This window comes from Gymnogyps californianus, chromosome 11 (genome assembly GCF_018139145.2).
Source record: "Gymnogyps californianus isolate 813 chromosome 11, ASM1813914v2, whole genome shotgun sequence".
In the NCBI taxonomy this organism is placed as follows: domain Eukaryota; kingdom Metazoa; phylum Chordata; class Aves; order Accipitriformes; family Cathartidae; genus Gymnogyps; species Gymnogyps californianus.
The window spans coordinates 5,471,205-5,483,755 of NC_059481.1; the positions used below are offsets into that span (position 1 = coordinate 5,471,205).

General features: G+C 40.2%; 1 protein-coding gene across 1 annotated transcript in view; it reads left to right on the plus strand.

Moving 5' to 3' along the window:
* Positions 1–2,584: 2,584 nt before the first annotated feature.
* The window catches only part of RORA (RAR related orphan receptor A), a 443,992-nt gene continuing 434,025 nt past the window's right edge, over positions 2,585–12,551 (plus strand). The window contains exon 1 of the mRNA XM_050902961.1: positions 2,585–2,837. The gene's annotated coding sequence lies outside the window, so the exon portion shown is untranslated. The remainder of the gene's footprint in view (positions 2,838–12,551) is intronic.

A 12,551-nucleotide genomic window follows, 5' to 3' on the forward strand; every position in this document is an offset into this window, starting at 1 on the left:
TACATTTGTGCAGGCCAGTGATCGAGGACTAAATAATTTTCTAATATTCCTGCTAGCAAAACAGTTTTTTTTCAGTTGTGCCACGTTGTTCCTATGTTTGTCCCTGCTCCTAAGAATAATGACTATAACATCTTTGTTCACAACCTTCAAGACCTGATGAGCTACAAACAATGCTGGAGAGAACCTACATGCTGCCTAAAACAGTCTCTCAGTAAAGGGTAAGAGCAACATACACTTTAAAATGTTAAAACCTTGTTTAGAAGTTAGTTGCAAGATAACTACGGCAAGGAAAACTAGTATTAGAATGGCTGCTTCCAAACTGATGCAATGAACTGTTTTCTGCGGGAATGGTGATGTTATCTGCTGGAGTCGGCTGTGGTTTATACTGTAAAAGATTTCTGAGAAAAGGGGTACTTGGTACTTTCTTACATTAGGAAAAATAATCATGATCTGGATTTCCAGATACTGACTTTCATGATAGTAGTGTATTATCTGCAATTGAAAGACTGCGCTTTTTCCATTGGAGCAAAATATAACGAACCTCATTAAATGCTGTTATGGATGTGTGGGAATCAGAGGGGAGACTGTCATGAACACCTTTCTCTTCTGTGCAAACTTGAAAGACACAAAAACTCTTAACATATTCCTAAATATATCATTTCAGATTTGGACAACATTTTACCTCAGTAGATATGAATTTCAAACTCCAGGGGTGGTGACAGCAGCATTGTATGACTTTATATACAGTATTTTCTTAACTTGTTGTAATAACTTTATCTAATGGCGGTAAACTAAAGTAAAAGTGTCCAACTTCGAATCCAAGGTGATTATAGTTTCACTCAGCTAAAGACTGTCAGATACGAGGACAAATCTGTGATCAGAGTCAGGTAGTATAGTAATAAAATATAGGTCTCAATTTTCTTGATTTTTATTTTAGTTTTGTAATTACGAAGAAAGAATCTATTTAAATCAACTCATTCATGTTTCATGTTGAATAGTGAATTATTGTAGTACTGTATTAATTTGTTATTGCAGAACAGCTCAAAGCAAATAGTCCGTATTTTATTCTACCTAGGAAATAACTAGAAAAAAATAAAAAGATGAGTTTTTACACAGGAGAGACAATCAGTATTCAACTCCTTCCATTCTTGTTGGCTTAGTAATATTTGTCTGGATCAGTTCTTCTGGGAAGATGTGTGAGAGCAGGGTAGGAGGATAGTGAGAGATCTGGAAATGCAGAAGCTTAGGCAAGCATGGCAGTGAGAGCAGGCAAAGCTCTAGGTCAATGGCTGGCAGATGGCTTATGAGCTGAGGAGGCTGCTGGCAGATGGTATTGACAGCACAGTGGACAAGACAAAGATTTTGGCTACAGAAAGGGAGCTTTGGAAAGATGCTAGAAGTCTACCTTTCCTGATGAGAACACTGTCCAATTTGGATGCACATCACATCTTGTTTTTTCTTGGTTTTTCTTTTTTCTTTTTTACCAGAGAAAAGGTAAAGCGGCTTTGCTGCTGTAGGAAAGAAAGTGACTGAAACAGAGAATGTGAGGTCTGTTATTTGGTCTAGCTCCCAAATTCGGACCATTCAATAACAACAAAAACCCCTTACTATGTGTAATTGGCACGTAATTATTTGTGATTACTAGTCTCATTCCTCTGCTTCTCTCACTGTTACTGAACTAATTACGCCTCTTATGCAACATTAGCAAATTAAATCATTCCAATTATCTGCATTTATTTCCTTGCGCTTTCTCTACTGCCACAGTTCCTTCTCATCACCCTGTGTGACGGTGCCTGTCACGCTTTCATTCACAACCTACTTTCTTCTTAGGCAATTAGTGGGTGCTTGGGCAGGGCCCAGCTGTGAGCCAGGTTCTGAGCCAAGCAAGTGCCTAAAATGGCCGCCTGTGCACCTGTAACTCGGTGTGCCGTGGACGAGCCAGTAGCTGTGACGGGCAATGTACAAAATTAGGTGTGCACCCATGAATTCAGATGGCTCAAAGGCAGAAAGCTGGTAACTCTCAAAGAGATTTGGAGAAGAGGGAATCACTTCAAACAAAGTAGGAACTGGCTTAAAAAGTCATTTTAGACACACACAAAGGACTGAGTCCCAGTACTCAATTACTACTCAGTTTGGTGTTTGTTCACTTTAGGATGCCAAAATACAAAGGGCAGTGAACCCTTAAGCAAGCTGAAAATACTGTAGGAAAGTGCATGGTCTGCTATGGAAATGTCTGTCAACAATGAAACTCTGAACTGGTTTGGCAGAAACGAGAACTAGGGATTTTAGAAACACCGCATACCTTCTCCCTGGGTGTGGGAGGGCACTATCACAGCTGATGCTTTGCAGGATGGGAGGTAGCTCTCATCAGGCACCTAACAGCCCTTAATTGCCCTGATGAGCCTTACCCGGGCCTCCCCACTTTCTGCCCATGGGCCCAGGGGGCCATTTAAGCTCAGCCCAGGATCTTTGCTTCTGGTTTGAGCCCTGTTGGAAGGTGCCTTTCTCCAGCTCAGCCACAGCTATATCTGTGTCCAGCCATCAGCTCTGCTGGTCTGGACCCCTTGGAGAGTGGCTGGCCCTCACCACACTCTGATGCTTGTGCAAGAATGTGGCTTGAAGCCCAAAGCTGGGATCTGGATCTCAACTTCTACGGAGCTTGGTTGAGCTTTTGAGAGTGATGGCACAAAAATGGCTCTGAGTTCAAATGGCTGGGTCCAGCCCTTGCTTTCCCAATGTCAGGAACTTGCACCCTCAGTGCAGGGCCAGAGCTACACCTCCTTCTGAGGCTCACCAAGCAGTAAATGAGCTTGTTTCTCCTGGTGCTGTGCTAACAGGTAAGTCAGTTGTCAAAGAGCTTCACTTATTGCCTGGGGATAATTCCTGCTCTCTTCTATTCTTCTTCCTGAAAGAGGCATTACTGTAACTATTATGTACTGCTTTACGGGTTATACAATACCAGCATTACTGTTTTATCAGATTTAGGCCGCATTGCATACTTGGAATATTCTACTTCTGCTATAATATAATTGAATGTTACAATGTAATATAGAAACTTCAAAGCAGATGTGTGTGCCCACTCTGCTGTCTAACAAATGGCTGTCAGTACCAGGCAAGAAATTTCTGTTCATCTCTGTGGGCTGGTTGTGGGAATAACCACCTGCAGCTGCTACCTATGGCATCTTCAGTTCATGTGACTGAAGGCAACTAAGGGTTTGAGTACCACATCTGATATAAAAGATAATTATGGTACCTCTGGGTGCAACTTCTATCTTTCAGTTTTCTGTATTTAATACGCTAGATCAAGAATAATGTCTGTTTACTTAAATACTGGACTGTAAAACAGCTTTTCTCTGTGCAGTTGCAGATGATGTACAGTTGCCTGTTTAGGTCTCTGAATTGTAAGGTGAACAGATGTATTGAATTTCTTGTTTTATTTTATTTCCTACTGTCACAACATCTTCCTTTGTTACTACAATATCTGTTTCTACTGGTTTTCAGACAAAACGATATTAAATGGCAATCCAACAAAATATGTATTTTTAGCATTTAACTAGCATTTAACCTTAGGAAAAGAGCATGATATACTCCCAGTAGGAGGGCCTAAGTAGGAACAAGAGCAGACACAAGACAGAATTACAAAATAACTTTTCAACAAGAATCCAGTGAGCACTGGGAGAGAAGTTGATGTTCTTTGTTTAGGCCTTAAACTTGGTTTCAGTGCTCGAATTCTAAAGGCCACACAAATTTAGAAGGGAATACAGAGCAAGTGTCTGTCCAAGCTTGAGCATTAAAGAGTGAAGCAGGGTGATGACAAGCATGGCACACATTTGCATGTCTCAGACTTGCCTAATGACTCTTTTCCATGTGCAGAACTGAGAACAGGTGAAAAGGGTTGGTAATTAGTCACAGAGGGGGTTGCTTCTGTTCTTAATAGATAAGGACCTTGCTTTATAGGAGGACTAGAAGCAGGCATTTAACTTCTTCATCTTTAAGATATTTCTTCAAGAAACAATATTAATGCTTAATGTGTGCCGACAGGGTCTAATCTGGACTTCTTGGGACACTGCTTGACGGAACATCTAGCATTGCTGAGCTATTGTGGCAGGACTATATTGCAGAAAATCCCTAAATCCTGCAAAACTTTGTCTTTGGAAAACCTGACTGTGTACTGCATTAGCACATGCTGCAAGTATGTGGTGTTTGTCGTCATCTCTGGTCTGCCACTACAGTGCAGTGGTGTTTGGTTCTGTATTCCAGTGCAACAAGTTTAAAGGAGGAGTGACTCAAATCATGCTTGCATATATGGTAGTAACCTTGCCCATCGGTAACAGTAAAAAGCACTGTATGTTTGTGGTGACAGGTGATATTTAGGATGGATGAATAATCTTCCAAGGATCTCTTCCAGAATTTGACATATGCAGATATGTGAATCTGCAGGCTCATGAATAAGTGAGGAGTTTCCTTCAGCCAGGTTAGTTAGCTCTGCAGCAAGCTGAGGAACTTCCCAGTTCCCTCGGCTTCCTCCTAAGAGAATGTAAACGATACAGAAGGAATTACTTTTATGTCTTTATTTCTGAACTTGCTGATTTCTGTCCTTTTGGATGTGAGCAGCAACTGCAAGATTTAGAAATTAGTCACGAGGAACACTTAGAGGACTTCTGTTGAGTGTTGTAGACTGTTTTAATTTGATCTTAGTGGAGGCTGCTTAAGATTTCTCTTAATTCTGGCAACTAGAAAGTTTAAAGACAAGCTTTTAATTGCTTAAATGCAAGCTGATGATTGAGTTTTATGTGGTCATAGTCTGCATAAACAGGTGAAAGTCAGTGCTTACTAGTTGTACTATACGAGATGAGATGTATTCTTAATACCAGAACTAGCCTCATACTGGGCGTATCAGTGTTATAGCAGCTGTTAATTCTACACTTTAATTGTTGCCTGCTTAACAGAACATTCTGGCATTTATAAAATGTGCCCTGCCAGTGGTTCTGTGGTGATTCAGTACTCTGCTTTTGAAAAAGTGGAGTTTTGAAGTTCCATACTTGTTAAATTTGCTGGCATCTTCTTGACAAGATATTCTTGGTGTTAACTGCACTTCTCAGGTACTGCAATTCTGGGAGCATGATTACAACGTTTAGTGTGATTCTGCCATCCATTATCACCAACACCACCTACTTTTGCAGAGCTGTAGCAGTGGGCGTGATGCTATCTGGTTCACATTATTGGCCTACAATTCTGTACACAGGAAGAAAATAAACTTCAGACTTGCAATAATGTGGATATACGTTTTGATTTAGTTTCAGGATTAGAATCCATATCTCTAATGCAGGAATGTGTTTTTGCAATAGGAAACTACTTGCACCCAGAGAAGTGCAACGCTTTCTTCCTATGGCATGTGTGGCTGCAGCAGAGTGGCAGTGTTCGGTCAGCAGGTAATACTGTTCACAGTGCACCAAAACCCCTTTACCTGGTCAAGATAGCATAGAAGTTGTAGACATCTGTGTCACAGCCAGCTAAATTGCTGTGACCCTATGAATCCTCTTTTCCAGTTCAAGGCAAGGTGAACCAAATAAAGTACATGTGTCTTTCAGAATGACATAAGGGGGAAGAGCAGATGCTATCCGAACGCAAGAGCTTACCTTGTAATCTGAATGGGATATGATATAGAAAAATTGTTGGTAGGTCTTCTCAGACATAAAGCAATATTCATCTGTCCAATCATGTTACCATACAATGTTACTGTACACACCAGAGATGATGGCAAATTCTCTGTAACTGATGCTAAAAGATGCAAATATTTGCTGTGTTTTCTACACAGCAAGTGTGAAAAGTTGTGACAGGGACCAAAGACTCCTTTTATGATAGCAGCCATCTGGTAAAATAGAAAGATATAATATTTGTGCAGGATGGCTTACAACTTCAAGGTAGGTTAAATGCTGCCAGACTTGCTGTTTTTGCTCCTTTCTGGTCAAGCACAGTCCTGTACTGTTTTATCTACATACCAGAATGACTGATAACCAGCCTCAGGTCACAATTGATCTCATAGTCATTAGCCAATATTTATTCTCAATTAAATTATGAGCAGACTTTGAAGCCATGTAAGGTACTAGAGTGTCTGCATTGCAGGGTTTCATTTTGCTCAAGGATTAATACATGGGTACTTGGTTGCTTCAAGTCCTTACGACCTTTGGTGCTTTTGGAAGGGATGAGGAGGAAGCTCTTGTCTCTCAGCTACTTTTTGTTCCTGAATTCCTCGCAGCTCCTTCAGCTTTCATTGTTCTTCCTCTAGAATCCCTGTGCGAGCCTTTCAGCCCCTGTCTTGGTTTGCTATTGCTCCTCAGTAGCACTATGCAGCCTTCCTCTTCCATAGCCAGTCCAGCTTCCCTTGGTGGCACAGGTCCTTTGCATGGCCCAAAGGCAGGAGGTAGGAGGCCATATGTATGCTGTCCCGGCTAGACTAAGTTTCCCTTAATGAGGCCAGTTATTCTGTGACAGGTGCATATATAATAGTTATTGCAGAGAAGAATTTAAATTACAAAACAACTTTAATTCTCTTACAGCTAACCTCAAAGGAGCATAAGCTTAAATAACCTTGGCTAGATTTTGAGCTGCATAATACATAAATAACATGCACAGCAATACATAAACACATGAAGCTTATATTCAAGTTCAAATAGCCTTATTTCTTGCACTGTGATTGAGAAGAAGTAAAAAGAACAGGATCTTCTAATTAGACAATTAGCCCCTCTGGGGGGAGGGACTGTTTCTCCCTGCAGGGGTTAATGTGTTTACTGACTTGATATTTTGTTCTGTCCATACTACCATAATACAAAGTAAACAGTAGTTTCCTTTGACCTGGTAAAAGATGAGGATAAGATGCCCATGATGACTTAATTAGACCTTAATTCTGTTAAGCATGGAACTTGAGATGGCTGGGTGGAAACAGCAATTCTGGGTGAACTTTCTTACACTGTCAGGTTGGGTATGGCAGGAATATTTTTACCTTTATTCCTATGGACCACATCTGTGAAATTACTTGAAGTTGCTTTGGGATTCTGTGCTACTGATGGCTAATATGCAGCCGTACAGAAACAAGATACCACCGTCTTTTGAAAACTAGATTGAAAGAGATTGGACATGCTCAACTCTCAGCTAGAGCAGATACAGTGCAGTAAAAATGGAGGAAATTGGAAGACAATATTTGCAATAGTAGCTGTGTGTTGCCAATGTCAAACTGCTGCAGGGAGGTTATTTCCTTAATTTTTGTCCTGTGATTGTCTTTAAGCCAGGCTGGCTGTAGGACGATGACAGACCAGCTGTTACTCAAGAAGGGAAATCTTACAAAGCTTGGCTGGAGGCATGCGACCTTTTATTCTCAAATGTTAACATCACTTTGTGTTTTGTTACTTCAGACTTTGATTGCAAAGACAGGTTTGACATGAGCTTACAGGCTGATACTCTTCTCAACCCTACCTTAGGAGTTCAGGGGCCATCTGATGGCCTGTTAGGAGAGGTCTCTGCACAACAGCTATAGCTCTAGTATTTCAAAGTAGGCTAAACCAAAAAAATCACGGGTAAGGTTAGCTTTGCATATAGAATGTAGCATGACTCAAGTTGACCAACTCTGTTTTCAAAACAATTTTCTTCAAGTAGGTGCAGCCTGAGGAAAATCATTCTCACTGGAGCTCTGATGGGGCCCCTGGAAGGGTTGTCAGCAGATTATCCAGCTTAATACCTCCTCCAGACCCCATGTCACATCCTGCGCTTTTCCCTCAAAACCCAGACAGTGCCACTAAGGTTCTCCTGTTGTCTTCCACTCCTTTGTTCAACCTGCACAGAAACCTTGGAGTGAGTCAGCTCCCCCGGGCATGTACATACCATTCTGATCATGGCAGCCTGTTCAGACAGTTGCCTCTCTGCAGCTGAGAGGACGTGCAGTCCTGTTTATGGGGCTGGCACAGCACCTGCCCTCCCTTTCAGGCGGGGTTCAGTTTGCCTTTGCATAAAGGATGAGGAAGCTGTCAAGACACTCGCATAACACCTTGCCCTAGCCTGTAGGTTTGGCCAATCTTGTCTCTTATCTCTGTAATCTCAAATCATGTGGTATGTTCTCAGTGTAGCAGCCAGATGTAGGGAACGTCTGGAGAGAAGAGGAAGGAATGAAGGACACTGGTGGTGGTAATGAGAGCTTCTAGTGTGCTGCCTTTCTTCTTCCTCTAGCCCAGGTTTGTCTGAAAGCACAGGGAGAGATGCTGTTTTTGTAACTTTATGATCTGACTGGGTTTAGTAGCTTCTGGCTTGTGTTTCACTTGAATGTGCAAATGTAATGGCTGAAAATATGATCGTGAATGATAAGTATTTAATGGTATATTAAAGTTTTGGGGAGATGCTGCAATAAATGGGTGAGTGCTGAGGAAGTTGGAATCAATGTACAGAACAGATGGAAAAAGCTGAAGGATGATTTTATTAGTTATGCAAGATGCTGCATGGAAATTAATGGGATTGTGTGGGGTGCATCAAATGCATTTATTCTGTAAACAAACCTTGATCGGGAGATCTATTTCTGGTGATCATTTGATATGTTATTGGTGTTCACAGTGGGAAGACTGGGAGATGTTTCTACTGTATCAGCCTTGTAGTCAGATGAGATAACAGAAGCTTCTGGTGTTGTTTGTATGTTCTTGATTATATTGGCGTAACCTGGCACATCGAAACAAGCTTAAAAAGTCGGATATGTTCAAAAGCTTTTTAAAAGCTAAGGTCCTGGGCAAAGCTGCAAGGTTTTCAGATTTCATTGCATAGTTATTTTCTAAACTAGAGTGAGAAAGGTGCTTTCCAGAACTCTTTATTTTCACTTTGGCTACTTGAACTGCAAAGACCAGCAGTAAAGAATATTTTGTAAATGGCTTTCTTTACTCAGCTCTTACAAAAGAGAAAAATGTCCGTCTGAATTTGGGCCTGTTGGGCTGTTTGTATCACAAATACTTTTTGCACTTAAAATATTTTCAATAGAGTTTACTTCAGATACAAGGCTTACTTGAATTGCGTTTTGATGTTAACTAATGTATTTGGAATCCCAAAATTAAGAGTAGTGTCAAACTAGGACATTCACTAGGTACCTCTTGGGGAAAATGGTATACTGCTTCTAGATACTAGAAGCAGTATACTAGATATTTAGTGTCCTTGAAACTAGTTAAAAGAAACAAAGAAATATTTAGTCCTAATTGCAAAATTAGCACACATTATGTAAGGTATTCGTAATAAAATTCTACTCAGAATTCAAAAAGCTTTTCAAATTCATTCACAAATGGACCTACGTTAATGGACACTCTTGCAGTAGTGCTGGTACATGAATTTTCTAGGACAAAAATGAAATTAATATTTTGTGAAATATTCAGTTCTAGTATCAAAATGGTTCTATTTTTCAAGTGCAAGTCTCTCATACCAGCCACAAGAAGTAAAGCTAATGTATTTTGTAAATTCAAATTGAAATAGGAGATGTCTATTTTCAAGTAATGGCAAATAAGCAAAATAGGACCACTGCAAAAGCATGTGAAATAAATTGGTGTGTGTTGCAGCAGTATCTCAAACAAAACTGAATTTTGCAGAGCTTTAATTACTAGTTAACTAGATTGAAGATGGATCTGTATATAAGCTAAACAATAGATACACAAGAGCATTATGCGGAACATAACATGCCTCTAACCATTGTTTGTTCCACTTGATTTGAAGTTCCACATAACAAGATGCCATTTGGACTGGAGATTTACTGCATGCCTTACCTTTAGCAGTTATGCAGAAATTTTTTAATCATTTATAATCATAACTCCAATTAGAAGATAACTACTCCTCAGCTTTATTTTTCTAGAGATCTTTTTTGAGCTCTATATTTCATCATAGTAGACTGGAGTATAAACTCACTGCTTTTGGTAGCTGGAACTGAATAACTGAGGTCACTTACTTTGAACACCTACATGCATTATTTACCTCTAATGATTTCAGACATAGCTTAAGTTATATCTGATTTATGCATATGCATCTATGTTTTGTAAGTATCTTACCTTCTATATGATCTTTGAGTTAAGTTGGACAGTAATTGGGCAGTAAGTGCATCTAAAGCAATTGTAACTTCTTTGGGATGAGGACTTGAGAGTTCATTTTCAGTGTGACTTCTGCAGTGCTCAGGTAGAGGACTGTGCTTGAACAGGTGAAAAGGAATATCCTTTTCAAGTTTTCCTCTTTGATATATGGCTTGGTACTGTAAGGTGTGTGGAACAGCCTGGATGTTGGTATGCTGCATGTGGGAGGGAAGGTAAATCCCACTGGTCTAGCTTTCTGTCATCCCTTCAATAAGGAGTTCCCAACTTTGGCACTGCAAAGACACTTTTGCCTCTAGATTAATAGTGGAGTATTTCGCTTGTTGTAGCAGTCAGGAGTACACCTAGGTTGGCAGTGGAGACACTTGTTTCATGTGTTCCGTTCTTGCTTACAGGTAACCAAGGCTGTTTCAGGGTGAGACATACTGAAAAAATTCTCACGTCTGGGGAGAGCACCCTTGTCACTCTACTTAACTGGCTCACAACATGCGACTCTGGCAGGGTCCAAGTAATATGCAGGGAACACACTGTAGTGAATGTGAGTGAGAAACAGCAGCAGTTCTCCACAGCTGATGGGATCTTGGGTCAGCATCATGCAGGCTATTGCTGACAATTCCCAGATGTAGTGAGTTAATAAAATGGCAACTTAATTAAATCGCAGCCTAGGCATCTTGTCCTTTCTTCTGAGTGTCCAGAACAAAGTAGATCTCACAGTGTAGATGTTGCACAGATTACAATATGGTGCCCAATATTTCTCTGCTAGTAAATGGTCTACTGAATTAATTCCATGCTAAGATCTAGAGGATGCATTATTTTTTAATTAAATAACTTCAGAGAAATGTGAGTTGTGTTTGTATCCCTGTGCAAGCAATTGTAGCAACATAATAGCAGGTATGAAAGAGCCGTATTGCTTTCTGTAATCAGTGGGTGTTTATTTGTGGAACAAATGGCACTTACAGTTCATCAGAACATAAATTTGCAATCCACATTTGAAATTCAGTAATATCTTTCATCTGTACTTGCAAATATAAATTGCTCTCTCCAGAATGGCTCACATGAATTTCTGAGAAAACTGCTAAAGAAAATGGGTACTAAGGCACATTTTTCAAGAAGGAAAGCTGCTTCAAAAGAATGTGCCCCATAATGTTATGGAGGAGCTGGAGCAATGCTGCTTTGGTTCATTGTCCCAGCTTCTTCCAGCTTTTCTCTCTCCTTTGCTCACTACCTCAACTCACAAAGAAACAGCAGCAGCATGGGTGATTGAGCAAGAAGTGACACAACAGGGAAAACAAAACAACCAGAGTGAGGGACTAGAAAAATTCAGTAGTGAGGCTGTCAGCCCTAGACAGGGATGCAAGAGACCTCGTAGGGAACTGGAAAGCTCTTATGGCTGCGGAGCAGGCTAGAAAGGACACTTGTACACTGATAAGGAAACAAGTAAGCTATTGGAGTATTTTAAATGTGTAAGCTGCCACAAACCATTGCAGTAGCTTATTCTCTTCCTTGCTCTCCATGTTTGTGCATATCCTGTGACATTTCATCTCAGGTCTATGATCAGTAACAGCTGCATGGAATAGATTTTCTTTTATTCCTGAAATTTATGGAATAGTGCCAGTTAGCAAGTTGTCTGTTGCTTTTTGTTCTGATACTGCCAGTGGGGAAGGATGAGCAGAGAAATGGTAAAATGTTTGTACTTTTGTGCTTGTTATAGCTTTCGTGCCCTGGTCCTCTTTGTCCAGTCCTAATGAGGATGATTTGCTGGGTTTGGGGCAGTCTTTCAGCAACAGTAATGCAAACCAGGGATCAGGAGCTTAAACTTCCAACTACTCAAGTAGGAGTACTAAGCCATGTGTTATTTCATTGTAGCCTAAAAAGGGTTTACTTTCATAACAGAATAGAAAGTAAAGCAGGTTGTTTAATTGGAAGTAATCCATAAACACTTACTATGTATAAATCCAGGAATAACTGGGCTGTTAGAAGAAAGATCAAAGACTGATTTTTACCTTCACCATTGGATTCATTATAAAAATGCATGATTCATTACACTGAGTGTCATATGTATCTACTGAATTTGCAAAGCAGACATCAATACAAAAAAGATGATGTATTTTATTGACATAAAGTAGCAAGTTTTGCCAAATTTAGAATATGAACTAAAAAAACCTCATGCTTGGATCTGATGAAAACATAACTGTGTTATGCTTTATACTGCTTAGATGCATGTAAAACTACTTGGACAAATGTGTAGTAAGGGTCCCTGCTTTAAGTGCCTTGCTTTCTCAGATTCTAGTACAAGGAGAGGCAGCTCTTGTTCAGCAGGTGAGACTTGCACAGATGGTAAACCAGACCAGGCCAATTCTCTCAATACTTGTTATGTATTGGTACCTATATTGCCTGAAAGCTAGTTGTTTCAAGTCAGGCTGCAACCACTAAATGGTGAGAGACCACAGATCA